Consider the following 16,005-nt stretch of genomic DNA (forward strand, 5'->3'; position numbering starts at 1 on the left):
TCTTTTGTCTGGAAAACTCTTTAATTCACCATCTGTCTTGAATGATAGCCTTGCTGGATAGAGTAGTCTTGGTTTCAGATCCTTGTTTTTCATTACCTTGAATGCTTCACGCCATTCCCTTCTGGCCTGTAGAGTTTCTGATGAGAAGTCAGCTGACAGCCATATGGGAGCTCCTTTGTAGGTAACAGATTGCTTTTCTCTTGCTGCCTTTAAGATTCTGTCTTGAATTTTTGGTATTTTAATTACGATGTGTCTGGGCATGGGCCTCTTTAGGTTCGTTTTGCTTGGGATTCTCTGTGCCTCCTGAACTCGTGTGACTTTTTCCTTCACCAGGTTTAGGAAGTTTTCTTCCATTATTTCTTCAAACAGGTTCTCTAATTCTTGCTTACTTTCTACATCTTCTGGAACTCCTATGATGCAAATATTGTTATGTTTCATGTTGTCCCCCAGCTCCCTTAAACTATCCTCCTGTTTTTTGTTTGTTTTTTTCTTTTTGGATCTCTGATTGAGTGATTTTTTTCTACCCTATATTATAATTCACTGATCCAGTCCTCAGCTTCCCCTAATCTTCTGTTTATTCCTTCCATTTTTTTTTATTTCTACTATGTTCATTCTTAATTTCCTTCATAGTTTCTAAATATTTTTTCATGCTGTTGAGCATCCTTATGATCAGTATTCTGAACTATATCTGATAGATTGCTTAACTCCATTTCATTTAGCTCTTCTTCTGGAGAATTCTTTTGTTCTTTCATTTGGGGTTTTTCCTTTTGTTTTGTTTTTTTTGTCTCCCCATTTAGGCTGCCTGTTCGGATTTGTTTCTATATATTAGGTAGATCTCCTAGGACTCCCAGTATTTTTGATGGTCTCTGGTGCAGGCCAGTGTCAGATGCTGTTTGTGACTGGCCTTGAGAACTCTGTTTGAAGTTTTCTTACCTCCACAGCTTGTGGTTCCTTCTGCTGGGCAGGGTGTATTTGGACAGGACAAAGATGTGCACCAAGGTCTGCTTTTCTAAGTCCTGGATCCAGAAGCAAATCAGGCCTAGCTAAGATTTTTTAGTGCTTATCACATTTCAGGCACTGCACTAAAAGTGTTATAAACCCTTAAAACTATCCACCTTTTCTAGTCAATGCTAATGGAATTCCAATTTCACAGATGAGGAAACTGAGGTCCAGTAATCCAGTAACAACATTAGGCAGCCCTTAATACCAGAAATCCCACTGTATGATGTCAACATTTTGAGTTGAGCATATCTGAAAAATCTCCATGTTACTTCCCTAACATCCTGAACTTAAGGTGCTTTGAAAAGCACATTTCCTAATTTAACTATGTAATCACTGTCCACTTCTCTACAGTGCATTACATAATGGGACCGAGTGCATACTCGTCCAGCCAGTATGAAACCAACTGGACAATAGATATTGCAAGACTTTGAACCATACAAAATGACAATCACAGTTTTTGAATCTGGAAAAATTGCTCTCGGCTCTCCTTCCGTGCTCACTGCGGTGAGATGCCCAGTGAGAGAGTCTAGGCAATTAGTGGGCAGCTTCAGGTGTTAAGAAGTCCAATGTTACATTGACCTAACAGCTACTCCTCCATAATAGCTTTCATGTTTCCTGTCCTATACTCTAGCGCCTCAAAGCTAACAAAATAATAAAAATTTAGAAACTCAGCTCCCATGCATACAGCCTGTGTCACTTTAAAAACTGCAAAATACCTATTTGGACCCTTACCTGAGGCTGTGAAACATGTATTATTAATATCACCAGTGTACAAAGACCAAGCCAGATTGTGTGGCTTTCCCGTGTGGACCACGTTACTCCTTGACTATGTTTTCCTAACTTCTGGTTAAATGTTTTCTCCATTTACCTATGGCAGTCTTGCCAATATTTGAAAATTATTTACATTGCACCTGTCTTCTCTGTTCTAAACTGAAATCACTTGATTGGCATTTGGAGGTAATCAGGTTAATGAAAGCAGCCTCCCAAGCCAAGGATGGGGTGCTGTTCTCCTACATTCAAGCTCTACCTTAGGGTTGGAGCTCAGTTTGGGGCTACTGACTAAATGTAAATCTTAGGAGAGTGACCTCTGTGGGAAGGAGTGTGGAAACTGTCATATGAGGAGTGATGCAAATGTCTACAGATATTTCACACATAAGAGAGAAAAATGGAATTTGCCTACAAGTACTTGAAAAGGTTTTAGAAATTTCTCTCTATATATGCATAGCTCTGGAAGTAAATTTGAATAACAGGTGTATGTTCCAGGAAATCTAATTTCAGTCTACTCTGCCTTGTCTTGATCAAGTCTAATATTTCATTGTCTCCTGAATCCCTTCAATGAGTGAACACATGAATTAATGAGGAAGTCTTCAAAAATCACACCTTTTCCAATTGAAGCTGGGCTGCTCTCACAAGCTTGATCCTAGACACCTATCTTTCAAACCCTTACTTACGCTGAGCAGTTTTTCATGAGCCACGAGGCCACCCATTCCTCTGGATCCTGATGACAATCCCTGCTTAAATCCCTGTCATGTCTCCAATAGAACTCTGAAATAAAGCAAGTGGGAATGCTTTTAGCTTCAAGGTAGCAGAATAGCAACTCAAAATACATGGAGTGGAATTTTAGAGCTCAGCTAGCAAGTCAATGCCACATAGTTTAAGGCTGGAGGTGCCAATGGCATAACAGTTAACTCGATGTCTCTGAAAGAAGTTGAGTTACAAAACTCCAACAAAAATGAATCCTCACAGTGAGTGGGAGATTGGTCCAAATTCCTTGCTATTGGATCTCATGGCTGCTGTATCAGATTGCACATTGCATGTAATCTGTCAAATTAGTTATTGCAGTTACACTGCAGAAAAGACCACTCCAGGCATTCTAAGTGGATAGACAGCTGAAGAACAGAAGCAGCAGGGGAATGGGTTACAAATATTTCCCATTTGTACAGGTGAGGGATGAGGGGTCACAGGACAAAGAGACAATAATACATCATCAGATGGGCATCTATGCCCTAGCCTTCTTGGGATCTATAATAAGGTCACCCAACATAACTCAGAATCACTCTTACTTTTGAAGATCAACTTAGTCTGACCTACTTTTTCCAAGTGTTGGGAAGATGAATGATCTGTTTGTGAAGTTCTTTAAATACGCAGAGTATGCCCGGCCAAGTGTGGCTCAGCAGCTGAGCATCGACCTATAGTCCAGGAGATTGTGGTTCGATTTTGGGTCAAGGCATATGCCCGGGTTGCGGATTCGATCTCTAGTTGGGGGAGTGCAAGAGGCAGCCAATTAATCAGGACTCTCTCATCATTGATGTTTCTATCTCTCTCTCTGTCTCCCTCTCCTTCTCTCTGAAATCAATAGATATAAAGAGATATATATATACATATATATATATATATATATATATATATATATGGCAAAAAACAGAGTATATTCTGTATTTATTTTTTCATATGTGCTTCCCTAACACCAATAGTAACATGTGCCCATTGGGAGTTAGAACTTAATCTCCGTAACTCCCACCAGTACCATTAAACCATAGTCATTTGCAGTACATTTTAGAAACATGCCATCCATTTAGCTAAATCTTCCCTAAATTCATTTTAATTTAATCATATTGATGAATGTGGAGGCTAATCACTTGGAATTGATTTCTATTGGTCTGTGTCTAACTGCATTCAATTAAGCCCCAGTGATTTGCACTGAACAAATTAAATTGCACAGGCTAATTGGACTGAAGGCATTCCCACTGAGGTGGAGAGCACTCACCGGGCTGAGCTCACTGTGACAGGACTTTCCTACAGGCTCCTAGGGTGATGGTGACTGAAAAGTTATTAAGATTTAGCAAATGTTCCAGTGATTAAGAACACCTTTTATAGAAAGATGTACTACATAGGTCTTGTCATTACACGGGACTCTGGCTCCAGGAATCAATAGTTCAAGATCGGCTCCAAATGCTCCTCTTCTAACAGAGTCTGACCTTCATTGTACAAAATGAAAAATGTCCACAGAGACAAGAGAAGGGAGGGAAGGGGGCTAATGCTTGTTCGGCCCTGGTTGATTCTTGTACCTTTGCTTTTGAACATTAATACTCAGAATAAACCTGCAAAGAGGTGCTTCTATTAACTATACCTGGTTTAACATTTCAAATTCTCCCAGCATTGCGTGTCCCTTATTCCAGCCATCACTGCAGTGACCTGCCCTGTAAGGTTTATCCTGCCAGTGTACTACCTCAGATCCCTTGCCAGCCTTACTTATCTTCTGGGGCTTTTCTGTTGACTCCTGGCATCACAGGAATTCCCCAGGAACTTATCTACATGCATGTTGGAAATGCAGGATAGTAACATCCCAAGGAGTGAAACTTTGAGCAAGGATAAATGGGAGCTGTTATGAAAGTTTCTATCTCCCTAAAATTCATTTGTCAAAGCCTTAACCTCCAATGTGGTGGTATTTAGGGGTGAGACCTCTGGAATTGTATTTAGATGAGGTCATGAGTGTGGGCCTCTCATGATGAGATTTGTGCCTTATAAAAATAGACAGGAAATCTCTCTCTCTCTCTTTCTCTCTCTGTGTCATGTGAGGACAGGACAAGAAGAAAGCCACCTGCAAACCAGGAAGAGGGACATTGCCAGAACCCAGAACCAAATTAGCTGGCAACTTGATCTTGGGCTTCCCAGCTTCCATAACTGTGAGAAATAAATGTTTGTTGTTTAAGTGGCCCAGTCTATGGTGTTCTGTTATAGCAGCCTGAGCTGACTAATACAGTAATCAATGAATAAATGTTTTCCTATCTCCTCTTGAGTGGAGCTCCTGAGATGCTTTCCTGAAGGCTCTTAAAGTGGTTATATGGGATCAAGGAAACAGGCACTCAACTGCATGCACATCTTTGCTTTCATGCTTCCTCTTGCAGAGCTTTGCTCCTGTACTTATCCCTGCTCCCTAAATAAAGTTTGTTGAGCCTTTGTTTCAGATCTGATTTCTGGGAAACCCAGGCTAAGCCAATACAGTTGTCTCAGATTTTCAGGTAAAGAATTTGAAGCTTATACATATATTATTTAGCAAATATTTCACAGCATACAGTTCATGGAACTTGAATTCAAATCAAGGTGTACATTTCAACATGTCTCATGGGAGGAGGAGCCATTCAGATGGCTCATCAGTTGTCCACATGGGCGTAGTGATCTCTGACCTGATCCTTGGAGCTCCTGCATCCATCAGCCCTGGCTTTGCTTTGACCAGCTCTCCAAAATCAATTTACTGACACCCGTCTACCTGATCCACCTTCTAATTCAGTCAGGAGAGACGCAGGAGGTATCTCAGAAGCTTCAATCTTAGAATTAATCTCTGATGCTCAACACACTGAATGAGTTGTGTATAAGGAATGAGACCCAGGTGACTCTGTACCCATGGCTGCTACATGTCCTGTTCTCCATTCTGTTGGTCTTGGCTTCTTCCTAGGTTTTCTACCACCAACTAACTGATTGAAGGATCACCACAGTCCTCTGGCCTTTGTCACCAAGGCCCCAGTATGCTTTTTGCCCCAGCAGGTCACCAGTATCCTTGGAACAATTTCCTGACTTGGATAATGTCTGACACAATACAGGCACCTAGGGACTGTGAGAAGGAAGGGAAGGGGTGGGAAGTCCAAAGCCCAGTAAGAGAGACAAGAGGTAATTAGTTCAGAGACTATCCACATGTGCTTTCTCTTTCCCACATGAGAGCTGCTTTCAGAGCTCAAGGATCCTGCCATGGAATCCGTACTGGAAATTCTGTAAGCCACAGCCTCTAAGGAAGGTAGGACTCCTCTCTTAAGCTCAACACATACTTATCTGTGATTACCTATGGATGTAGGCTCAGTGTCCGCAGGGAGTCTTTCTCTGATGCTCACTGATAGCACTTCATTGATGCTTTTAGAACACGGGGCTCCACATTTTCCTTCCTCACCAGGCCCTGTAACTTAGGTAGGCAGCCCTGGGTGCAGTTGCTGGAAGATAGCCAAGCTTCAACTCCAGGGCAAAGCTTTGGAAGGGCCTGAGCAACATGTTCAAGTAGAAAATTTGCAAACATTGATATTGTAACAATTAACTGAGACTCCTTACTCATGACTCATCCACATAGCACTTCTGGGCATGTGACTTTATCAGATCCACATGAAATCCAAGGGAAGTCTTCAGAGCTGACATGTTAACCCCCAAACCAGGCTAAGGACCATTTCACTCCTGTAGAACTTTGGTTTCCTTTGTCTTTAACACTTTAGCAGGCTGCAGCCTGTTGGTGGCCCTCTTCCATGGCTGATTGTAAGCTTGGGGTAGATGGAACTTATTTGTTACTACCCTTTGTCACTCCAACTTCTGGCCTGGAGCAAATCACTTAGCAGAGTGCTAAATGGTTCTTTACCTTTGCAAGACTTTCTAGAGGATACTACACCAGGCAGTACTGTTTCCTTAAAAAGCAGTGCTGGTCAGTTTCTTCCCCTGCCCCTCAATTTTCCCTTCTACCACTGAAAACAGGAGGTGTCCAGTGATAGACAATGTAGAAAATGTTTTGAAAAGCTTTTAAGAAATTGTGGTCCAAACAGTTTGCCTAATGAGGACCTGAGGCATCTGTGAAGTCCTGGGTAACGTGCTCGCCCTGCCTAGTAACCGAGGGGGCTCCTGAGCCAGCGGGTCAGAAACTCACCCATATGCTCACACTTCCCAGGCAGGGCACCTGGGCCTCTGACTTTCAGTCCCAGACGATCAGAATCAGGAGGAGCTCAGAGAACATCTGGCCCAGAACCAGATTTTGTGTTCTGGAAATTTGGACCCCGCATGGACTTGAGGGCAGGCCCAAGACCACGTCAGAAACCATCCTTCTAGGGCTAACAGCTTCTCTGTCTGGTTTATGTTCTTAATCCTCCTCAGGATCCCTTTCCCTCCTCTTGCTAAAAAAAAAACAAGAAATCACAAAAAGCAGCAAAATAATCCTGGTGTGGGCCTGAAGTCAACCCATCCATTCTGCTTCTGAGGGAACACAGCTGCCTCCAAACTTACCCTGCAAGTCAGACAATAACAGGATCAAAGCTGCCAGAAATCGGATGGGAGTTTGACGCTCTCCACTATTAGGATGGGGGCTGAGTCCCTGGTGCCACGTGCTCTGTGCTGAGCCAGGTACAGCAAAGGTCACCTTGCCCTCCCAGCTCCTGCAGGTGCGTAGGGAGGGAGCAAAGGCAAACACTGGTGATCGCCTGGCCAGGCAGGCATTCAAGGGCAGAGGAAACCTTCTGATGGGCTTAGAAAGATTTGTCCTGGGAAAACACAGCTCCACGAGCAGAGCTCCCTTGTCTGCTCCCCTGCCCGGCTTTCCATTCCCTCCCACCGCCACCACCCTTCCTTCCCTTCACCCCTGCTGGGCTACCTGTGTCTCTGCATCATCAGCTGCAGGCTCTCCCCACCTCCACAGGCCAGTCCCTGCCAACTACATCCGTGCTGGCTCAAAACCCTCCGTGACTGGGAAGGTGCCAGCTCCCCTAAGTGGGGCTCTATTCCCCTGATCTTGACGTACCAGTGAGGGTTACTCTCAACACGGGCAGAGAACAGACTGACAGTGCCAGAGGGGAGGGGAGTTGGGGGCTGGGTGAAAAGGGTGAAGGGGTTAAGCAGCACAAACCAGTAGTTACCGAACAGTCATAGAGATGTCGACTGCAGCACAAGGAACACAGTCAATAATATTGTAACAACTGTGGATGGGGCCAATGCGTGGGGCCAGTACTGGAAGTATCAGGGGGACCACTCTGTAAAGCGTATGATTTTCTAATCACTGTGTTGTACACCTGAAACTCATACAGAAAATACTGAATATCAACTCTAATTGAAAAATAAAATAAATTTTTAAAAATGGGCAGATTCTTCTGGTGACCTATGGGTGTTTGGCATGTATAAATTTTGTGGCTTCACAGATGATTCTTTCCCTGATTCGCTCCCTGCTCTGGTCACCTGGGGAATACAGTTTTATGGTGCTGATCATGTGGGAACTAGGCTGCTGATTGTTACCTTTGGTTTCTGTGTTAGCAGGTCCAGCTGCTCTATCACACAAGCCCCAGTAATAGGCTCCTATAATCTACTCCATTTACAAACCCATTGGGTTAGCCAGTCCTGGCCATCTGAACACCCCCACAACTTGCTTTGTGAAGTCGGCCCTGGAATGGGAGGGTCAGTCCCAGGGACATGGCAGTCAGATGACCTAGGCTTGAATCCCTTGGCTGCTGTTTCTTGCTCTGTCTTATGAGACAAATTAGTGAACATCTCTGGGCTCATAAAGATCAAATTAACTAATATAAATCACCCAGACCACTGCCATATAGTGGTGAGTCAACATTCAATTATTAGTAGCAATAAAGGTGACGGCACTGATGTCACTGGTGACAATGTTGCCTATGCCCAGCGCTCTCCGCGACCAGGACCATCCCGTTACTCTACATGGAGACACTCGCCATTCTGGGAGTGTTAAAACTGTCCAGTTTCCTGGACCTTTACATTATATTATGAATTCCCTAAGGGCCACCACTGTGTTTTACTGATATCCCTGATACTAGATATAGTCCGAGAGAGTCTCAGCAAAATTATTGTCCTCACCCACTCAACCTTATTAATTCTTTACTAGGAAGGGAAAATGGGCCAGGTCAATAATTGGAAAAATGCTTCAACAGCCTGAATAGTGATGTGGTACAGGCAGAAAATGTCTCTAAAGCCGAACCGGAGTTACATATTGGATGACAAGGGCAGGAACAGTTTGAAAATACAGAGCCCATATTGTACATTTTTCTATTGGTAGAAAGAGATTGAGTCCAATTGTACAGTATTGTTTCCCTCTCTTTAGCGGTTATTTAACTCTATCAATCTTATTTCCAGTTCAATTATGAAACCAACATGCCACACATACCATACATCCAAAAACAAATTTAGTCTTTGGAATATTAATTAACATTGTTTCAAAGTGACAGCCGCTGTTTATCATTGATTTAAATTAAATATTGAGAAGGAAATTAAAGGATTTTTATTTCATTTATTTAGGAGCAACATTACAATTTATACAAATGAAGGCATAATTAAACAGCCTGCCATTACATTACAGGCTGCACTGCATGTAAGCAAACACATTAAAGCCGAAATGCCTGTCATGATTGTGAAGCCAGAGTGCGGGTAAGAATGGCTCCAATGTTATGCACATTGTAGCAACTGTTTTGTGTATTTTCCAAAAAAGATCGTGGCTCTCTGATATGACCGGACTTATCCATTGTGTTACTTTTAAGATATATATTTGATACAAAATATTTCTAATACTACTAATAGCTAATACTGTGGTAATCCCTGGTAAGCGCTTATCTCATATCCACTAATTTAATAACCTAATTCATGAGATGGGCACCATGTTTATCTGTTTTGTTTGTTTATTAGTTTGAATGACTGTTTTTTCTGTTTTAGGGAGGGAGAAAGAGAAGTCATTAAGAGCAGCCATGGGGGAAAGGAAGGCACAAACACCCCTATAAGCCTGGATGTGTACAGAGTATAAAAGAAGAAACAGAAAACTTGAAATGATGACACGAAAAGCTCCATCTAAGAATCAGATTACAGTTAGAGCAAGAAGGTGAAGGACCAAATAGCAGGTTCTAGGATAAGCCAGTTCTGGGACCCACTTGGTGAAAGGTGTACATGCAGTTCAAGTCCAGTAGGTAGACAGAGTTAGAGATAAGCTTTAGCGATGGGATAAGAGCATTCCCTTATACTAGCTTGATGATCTCAATAGATTGCTGATCCTGAGTCTTCACTTGCTCCTCTGCCAAGAGAAGATAATATTTATACGCCTCCTCAACCCCCCAAGGTGAATATCACATAATAGATGGTGGCTGGTACCTACTAGGTCCTCATAAGGGACATTCATGGAAGACTTGAAAATTCACACTAGAATTTAAAACAGCTTGCAAGTGACATGCCATCTCAACCATGAATCCAGGGGTAGCTGAGATTCCAAAAAATGGGGATCTCGGAGAATTTCATGTCAGTTACCTTATCCCTATCTGCCCTCCCCTAGTCCCACCCCCTTGATATCTGGTAGTATGTTTGGCTATCAGAATGGTTGCTATTGACTAATGTCCTTCTAAGGATACAGTATCCATAAATGCTGACCAAGGTAAAAATACATGAAGCAGTAAATATAAATATAAATAAATAAATAAATAAATAAGCATAAGCAAGCAAGTTTAGCAGCAGCAGTTCTAGGAATCACCAGATGGTCACTGCAAAAGGACTGAGGTGGTATGTAATGCATTGATCTGACCCAGCAAAACTGGATGCAGAAAAAGTGCATTTAACTACAGAAAGAATTCAATGGTGGGGATGCAATCAGGACTGAGGGCCCTCTCGGCTGAATACGGGCAGCCAACGACTGCCAGCTACTTCCTGCCACGTGGGCTGGAAAACAGTGGCAGTGACTCCACTGAGAGAAGAGACTCCTGAAACCTGCACTGCTCAGGTCCTTTATCTCAGTCCACGTCCCAGTGCAGCTGCATCCCTGCCCTTGAAAACTGTGAGGCAACCCCCTCGGCCATGGAACTGATTCTCTTTATATTTAAACAAACTGAAGTAGATTACTAAAGCACATACCCAAGAAACTGTAACATATACACTCACCAAATCCAATGTAAAGTGTGTTTCTTTTTCTGTTCCCTGTGTCCGCCTTAGTCTCAATTCGAAGCCCTCTGATCAGACGGGATCTCGATGAACACCTGGCTTGGGGAAGACATCCAACTTCTGTCCATTTCGAGCCTGATTTACTGAATCTAAGTCTTCAGTCAAGTTCGGCTCTGCAGCCCCCTCCAGAGAAAGTCGTGAGTGTCCTGGCTCCCAACCCTCTTCCTGGGTGCTAGCATTTGGTTAGAGGACCTTTGAAAACTCGGCTTGGAACCTAAAGTCTTTTATTTTCCCTGACCCACCACAATGCCTTACTACCTGGAGATTACTACCATGTCTTTTTGTTAAACAACAGAACAAAAGTGCTATTGATAGAATGCTCTACATCAACTGTGCAGAATCTGGGGCCAAGAATCTAACACCCTCTCTGTGAGCCCCCGCCCTGGCACTGTCTCAGCTACGGATACATGAAGCCACAGGGAGATTTTCCATAAGAAACAGTTAGATGCTGCTTAGTTACCTCCTTAACTGGACTGAATAAATGGATAAACTTCAGGCCTTCCAGGAGCTTCTGGAAGCTTCTTTTCTAATATAAAATTATGACTTTTTCCCTAGCAGATTCTAACGGGGCACTTTGAACTGTGTCTACCGTCCCCATTCATATCTCTACCTCCTGTCTCCAGAACAAACCATTCTTTTTTGATTCAACTCTCTCTCTCTTTTAAGTATTTGTATTGATTTTGAGAGAGAAAGAGAGAGGGGGGGAGGGGGAGAGAGGGAGAGGGAGAGGGAGAGGGAGAGGGAGAGGGAGAGGGAGAGGGAGAGGGAGAGGGAGAGGGAGAGGGAGAGGGAGAGGGAGAGGGAGAGGGAGAGGGGGAGAGGGGGAGAGGGGGAGAGGGGGAGAGGGAGAGAGGGAGAGAGGGAGAGAGGGAGAGAGGGAGAGAGGGAGAGAGGGAGAGGGAGAGGGAGAGGGAGAGGGAGAGGGGGAGGGAGAGAGAGAGAGAGAGAGAGAGAGAGAGAGAAAGGCCCCCTACCGGGGATCAAATGTGAAACCAGCACATGTGCCCTGACCAGGAATTGAACCTGCAACCTTTCTGTACATGGGACCATGCCTAACCGAGCCACACTGGCCAGGGCAGATTCAACTCTTTTTAACTACTCATGTCTACCTTTGCTAAGGATGAATATCACTTCTTTCATCCAACATAATCTATTCTCTCAAGGCAGCCCCACCATGTTTTTCTGAGGCTTATGCCAATACTTCCAGTTGACCAATTCAGAATAACTCCTAGTAAGAAGCAGAAGTGAACTAAGACCCATGCCCCTCCCTCTTAATCCAGTGTCCTGGCCATGACACCTTCTATTAGCCTGATCATCTGTCTACATAACTTTTCTTTCTCATAATGAGGAGACATGTCATACATTCTGTTGTCTATCCTGGACAAGGACGTTGAGATGATCATTTTCATCAGCAGTAAACATTTCAGTTAAAAGTGAGCCTCGCCGCTGAATGGCCGATGCCCGGGGTCTTACTAAGTGATGGTTATGGACTGGATGGCTTCAGTAGACATTTGGTGAAATCAGTAATTACCTCTCAGAGGCCATGTCCCTAAAAGTTGTTTTCTTTATTGTTTCCTTTCATTTCTCCCCAAACTCACAGTGATTGCAATGGCTCTCCATTTGGCTGTGACTCCTCCTGATATAATCAGCAGTTACAAAGAAAAATCATTAGCATGATGCAAAATTAATTAGAAAAGTCTGTTGTAATTTATAAATATGCATATGTGGTTAAATAAATCTGAGGATTTGGATTTGCTGGGTGCCCCTCAGGGTGGATATTTTGCATGCTTGCAGCACACCAAACAAGAAACCTAATCAGATTGGCTCTGCCATAAATGGGAGCCATTTATTTGGCCCTAATTGGGATCTGAGAAGTTATTAAAGCATATTTTTGGAGTTTGTTCAAATTAATTATTGTGAAGCAAATGGATTTCTAGGCAAGCTACTTTCTCGAAACATTTCCCCCAGAACCAGCTGCACCTTGCTCTAACTAATGAAAATTTGATGAGTAGAGCAACCGTAATGGGCTATAGGAATGGAAAGAAGGGGTGGTGGCCCCGGGTTTGGGGCAGAGGCTGGGAAGGCTGTCAAATAAAACAGAGGTGTTTTTGCACCCAAGCTTTCAGAATCCAATTCACGAATCATTTTACAATAGTGGCACTAGAAGAAACATAGTTACCAGGAAGAGAAAGCACGCAGCTGTCCAGTTGCTCTTAGGGACACGAAGCTCTATTTTGTAGATTTAGACTCATCCTTAACCCATGATCATAGGTCCACTAAAGCAGCTATAATTTCAGATCCATGGTTTATATGGGCTGAGGGCTTCAACACTCTACCTCTGCATTGGGGAAACTGGAGTTTGATTAAGTAGTGACTTAGAATTTTTAATGAGACAGGAGCCTAGGTCTTTATATTGTTACCCTTTCTCTAAATTACATGCTCTCTGAGTTGGAATTAAGGTTGTAACAATGAACATACATCATTATCTCAATAAAGATTTCTACTTTATCTGAAGCCACCTATCAGAATGTGGTACTCTGATGCCACCTTTAACCCAGCCGACCACCACGATGGGATCCTTACTCAACACCAGGGGCCATAGCCCTGACACCGCCAGCAATGACCTGATTTCTAGAATTGTACTCAGAGTCGGTATCAAATTCTCACCTGGGAACGGCGAACTGCTGGGTGATGTAAACACTGCATATTATACCCACTAGTTATACACATGCCGGTATTGTGCAGAATAGTCCACATAAGAAAGAACAATAAGGAACGGGATGGGTGCACTTTTTATGGATATGTGGCTGTCCTCCAAATTTCACCCAAAGACATTTTGTGAAATGGGTGAATTTATACAGCAAACCTTTCTCCTTACCCTGTGGTTTCTCCCGTTCTCTTCAGTCCAATCTCCCTGGCAGGGTTTTCTTTAAATCTCAGCCCCTCTCTGGGGTCATTTGCACAGCAGTCTACCTTCTCATGAGCATGTTGATAAGTGACCCACGATCGCGCCTCCGACCCCACGCTCTCCAACTCAGGGAAGTGAAAAGGAAACAAAAGCAGACGAGGAAGCTTCCTGGGCATCTCCCTGCCAGGTGGTTTACTTCTTCCAGTCAATATGCCAACTTCAGAAGCTCCAGAAGAGAGGCTCAGAGAGTTTAAGTACCGAGGCAAAGATGCATCTATGAGGGGACTGCAGTGGGCAGCAGTCAGCCTGCAGCTCTGAAAGGCCAAGACAGATGAGCAGGCCTTAAAGAGAAATGCTACCAGTCTTATCCTTGACCCAGCTTCTAAAGACGGGACCAAAAGGGCCAGCCTCACACTGGAAGAAACAATCAAGGGTGTGAATGCCTCAGATCCAGACCTGTGTTTCCAGGCCACCTTGGCAGCCAGGAAAATACTGTCCTAGGAAAAGAAGCCTCTTCTAACACTGATTGCTGAAGCAAGGCTCATTCCCAGGCTGAATTCCGGAAGTCATCACTTCACCCCCTGCTCACAGTCTGAGGCAGCATGGGCTCTGACCAACACTGCTTCAGGAGCTTCAGAGCAGACCCGAGCTGTTGTGGAAGGGGTGTCATCCAGCCCTTGGCTAAGCTCCTGCCTTCCCCCCACATGACTGTGTGTGAACAGGCAGTGTGGGCCCTTGGTAATACAGTAGGTGACGGCCTAGAATTCAGAGACTTTGTTATCTCAAGCAATGCCATCCTGCACTTGCTGGCCCTTATTTCATCAGCCACACCAATTACATTTCTGCGGAACATCACATGGACCCTGTCCAACCTGTGCCAAAACAAGGACCCGCACCCCTGCAGAAGAGCAGTGAAGCAAACAGTGCCTGGACAGCGAGGTGAGGGGCTCTCTGACACCTCACCGAGGGCTCCAATGAGCACACTGGCCAAGTGGTTGACATAGGGGTGCTATCCAGGCTGGTTCAGCTCATGACCAGCTCGGAACTCAATGTCCTGACCCCCTCTGTCCACACTGTGGGGAACATCGTCACAAGAGCCGATGACCAGACCCAGGTGGCCACTGACGTGGGCATATTGAGAGTGCTGCCCCAGCTCCTGCTGTATCCCAAGTCCTCCATCCAGAAGGAGTCAGCCTGGGCCCTGAGCAATGTGGCCCCGGGGCAGCACCAATATATCCAGCAGCTGACTGCTTGCAACATGCTGCCTCCCTTGGTGGCTCTGCTAAGAGATGGAGATTTTAAAGTCCAGAAGGAGGCTATCTGAGTGGCGGCTAACTTCATGATTGGGGGCACCATGGGCAGTTGATCTGGCTTGTGCACTCTGGAGTCCTGGAGCCCCTGGTGAAGCTGCTTACCACCCAGACATCACATCTGTTATTGCCATCCTGGACAGCATCTCTCTTCTCCTCCAGGTGGCAGGGAAGCTTTCCAAGGAGGGAAAGTGTGTCTTCTGATAGAGGAACTTGGTGCTGTTGACAGAATCAAGGCTTTGCAGTTTCCTGAGAACCATCATGTTACCCTGACTGCTCTGAGCATTACCAAGAACCGCTTTCCTGAGGAAGAAAATGGCACAATATTACGATCCTTGGACCAAGATCGGGAATTCTTAAAGCACTTAACAGAAATGCCAAAGCTCTGCATCTTCTAAACCAGGGACTACACCCTGAAGGGTAACTTCTTTAAGAAGCAGCACTCCTATATTTTGGTGTAACATAGGTATAAAGCTTTTAGAACTGGAAGTTAATAAAATTTTTCACACTTTCACCTCTATCAAAAAAAAGAAAGCTTCCTGTATCGTAATATATGGGTCCCAATAGACACTTTAAAAGTCACGAATAATTTCCAAATAAATATAATTCGCTTTCCTTTGAAAGATTTGGGGCAGCAGGTGCCTCTGCCACTGTCTGAATTAAGTGACAGTAAATACACAGTAACACTGCCCCGCAGAAGTGAGCTGTACCCAGGAACCAACCAGGACTGTAGACGTGGGTGGTTCCCTGAAAAAAAAAAAAAAAAAAAGCAGCCACCCCATCTGAAGCACAGCTCTCCCAAAATAAGTTATTATTGGTCCCCTTCCCCTGTTTTGACTTTCAAAGCTAAGATGTGGACCACTTGGGGACACAGGCGGGAGTGGGAAAGACAGACCACGCGGGAGGAGCGGTTCCAAGGACCGCGGCGCCCGGAGAGAAAGGTCCCGGTGGTGCCCGGGACCAACCCTCAGCCCGGCTGCGGGGCTGCTGCGGGGCGGCTGCGGGGCGGCTGCAGGGAGGCCCCAGGACCCGAGCAGGGCAGCGGGGCTTCCTTTCCCG

The 16,005-nt window shown here is 44.5% G+C and overlaps 1 pseudogene across 1 annotated transcript; it reads left to right on the plus strand.

Moving 5' to 3' along the window:
* The first annotated feature begins 13,846 nt into the window (after positions 1-13,846).
* LOC308546969 (importin subunit alpha-8 pseudogene) lies at positions 13,847-15,344 on the plus strand (annotated as a pseudogene). Its single transcript has one exon. The product of its transcript is annotated as an importin subunit alpha-8 pseudogene (transcript).
* Positions 15,345-16,005: the final 661 nt, after the last annotated feature.

The sequence above is a fragment of the Miniopterus schreibersii genome, assembly GCF_964146895.1.
Source record: "Miniopterus schreibersii genome assembly, chromosome: 17".
In the NCBI taxonomy this organism is placed as follows: Eukaryota; Metazoa; Chordata; class Mammalia; order Chiroptera; family Miniopteridae; genus Miniopterus; species Miniopterus schreibersii.